The sequence below is a fragment of the Arachis duranensis genome, chromosome 10 (assembly GCF_000817695.3).
Source record: "Arachis duranensis cultivar V14167 chromosome 10, aradu.V14167.gnm2.J7QH, whole genome shotgun sequence".
Lineage (NCBI taxonomy): Eukaryota > Viridiplantae > Streptophyta > Magnoliopsida > Fabales > Fabaceae > Arachis > Arachis duranensis.
In genome coordinates, this window is record NC_029781.3 from 26,930,289 (window position 1) to 26,932,969 (window position 2,681).

Sequence of the window (2,681 nt, forward strand, 5' to 3'; positions counted from 1 at the left end):
ATCTGAAATTCCCACCATTGAATTACATGAGTAACTCTATCTTTATTTTCTGCTTTATTTACTATTCGAAAACTCCATAACTTTTATTATCCGCCTAACTGAGATTTACAAGATGACCATAGCTTGCTTCATACCAACAATCACCGTGGGATCGACCCTTACTCATGTAAGGTATTACTTGGACGCCCCAGTGCACTTGCTGGTTAGTTGTGCGGAGTTGTGACTAAGTGTGATTCACGTTTGAGAGCACTACCAAGTTTTGGCGCCATTGTTGATGATCACAATTTCGTGCACCAAGTTTTTGGCGCCATTGCCGAGGATTGTTCGAGTTTGGACAACTGACGGTTCATCTTGTTGCTCAGATTAGGTAATTTTTTTTTATTCAAAAAGTTTTCAAAAATATTTTTCAAAATTTTTCCCTTTGTTTTCAAAAATTATTCCAAAATTTTTAAGAATGAATTCTAGAGTTCTATAGTAACATGTTGAAGCCTGACTGGCTGTAAAGCCATATCCAAATCCTTTTGGATTGAGGCTTCCACTTGTCAACATAACGGGTATGTATATGGAGTTGGATGAAATATAAGCTGTTGCATGCCTGATATTTGTCTTCTAAAGTTGGCTGGCTATTAAGCCATGCCCAACCCTTGGATTGGAGCTTTAGACTAACATTGAAAGATTCCTGGAATTCTTATTAAAAATTTTTGAATCTCTTAATTTCTTTTCCTATATGTTTTTTTCGAAAAAAATAAAAAAAAATACAAAAAAAATCATAAAATCATAAAAACCAAAATTATTTTGTGTTTCTTGTTTGAGTCTTGAGTCAATTTATAAGTTTGGTGTCAATTGCATGCTTTAAAAAATTTTTTCTTGCATTTTTCGAAAATTCATGCATTCATAGTGTTCTTCATGATCTTCAAATTGTTCTTGGTAAGTCTTCTTGTTTGATCTTGATGTTTTCTTGTTTTGTGTCTTTTATTGTTTTTCATGTGCATTCTTGCATTCATATTGTCCAAGCATTAAAGATTTCTAAGTTTGATGTCTTGCATGTTTTCTTTGCATCAAAAATTTTTAAAAAATATGTTCTTGATGTTCATCATGATCTTCAAAGTGTTCTTGGTGTTCATCTTGACATTCATAGTGTTCTTGCATGCATCATTGGTTTTGATCCAAAATTTTCATGTTTTGGGTCATATTTGTGTTTTTCTCTCTCTTCATTAAAAATTTAAAAACCAAAAAAATATCTTTTCCTTAATTTTCTCATAAATTTCGAAAATTTGAGTTGACTTAGTCAAAAAATTTTAAAACTTAGCTATTTCTTATAAGTCAAGTCAATTTTTCAATTTTAAAAATCTTATCTTTTCAAAACTTTTTCAAAAATCAAATTTTTTATTAATTTTCGAAATTTATTTTTTTATATATTTTTTAAAATTTTTTTTCTTAATTTTATCTTTATTTTCGAAAACTATGCTAACAATTAATGTGATTGATTGAAAAATTTGAAGTTTGTTACTTTCTTGTTAAGAAAGGTTCAATCTTTAAATTCTAGAATCATATCTTTTAGTTTCTTGTTAGTCAAGTAATTAATTTTAAAAATTAAATCTTTTTTAACCATATCTTTTTAATCATATCTTTTATGTCATATCTTTTTCAAAATATCTTATCTAACTTCTTATCTTCTTATCTTTTCAAATTTGATTTTCAAATCTTTTTCAACTAACTAAGTAACTTTTTGTTTGTTTCTTATCTTTTTCAAAACTACCTAACAACTTTTCTCTCTCTAATTTTCGAAAATACCTCCCTCTTTTTTAAAAATTCTTTCTTTAATTAATTAATTGTTTTAAATTTTAATTTTAATTTTATTTCTTATCTTTATTTTTCGAAAATCATTTAACTCCTTTTTAAAATTTATTTTCAAAAATTTCTCCGTCTCTCATATTATTCTATTTATTCATTCATTTACTAACACTTCTCTTCATCTCAAATAAATGCCCTTATCCTCACCCTTGTGTTTGGATTCTCCTTTCTTTATCCCCTTTCTTCTTCTACTAATAATAAAGAACCTCTTTACTGTGACATAGAGGATCCCTCTTCTTTTTCTGTTCTCTTCTTTTTCATATGAGCAGGAACAAGGAAAAAGGCATTCTTGTTGAAGCTGATCCAGAACCTGAAAGGACTCTGACGAGGAAACTAAGAGAAGCTAAACTACAACAATCCAGAGACAACCTTGCTGAAATTTTCGAACAAGAAAAGGAGATGGCAGCCGAACCAAACAACAATAATGCAAGAAGGATGATTGGTGATTATACTACACCTACTTCCAAGTTTGATGGAAGAAGCATCTCAATTCCTGCCATTGGAGCAAACAATTTTGAGCTGAAACCTCAACTAGTTGCTCTAATGCAACAGAACTGCAAGTTTCATGGACTTCCGTCAGAAGATCCCTACCAGTTTTTAACTGAGTTCTTGCAGATCTATGAGACTGTTAAGACTAATGGAGTAGATCCTGAAGTCTACAGGCTCATGGTTTTCCCTTTTGCTGTAAGAGACAGAGCTAGAGCATGGTTGGACTCTCAATCTAAAGATAGCCTGGACTCCTGAGATAAGCTGGTCACGGCCTTCTTGGCTAAGTTCTTTCCTCCTCAAAAGCTAAGTAAGCTTAGAGTGGATGTTCAGACCTTCAA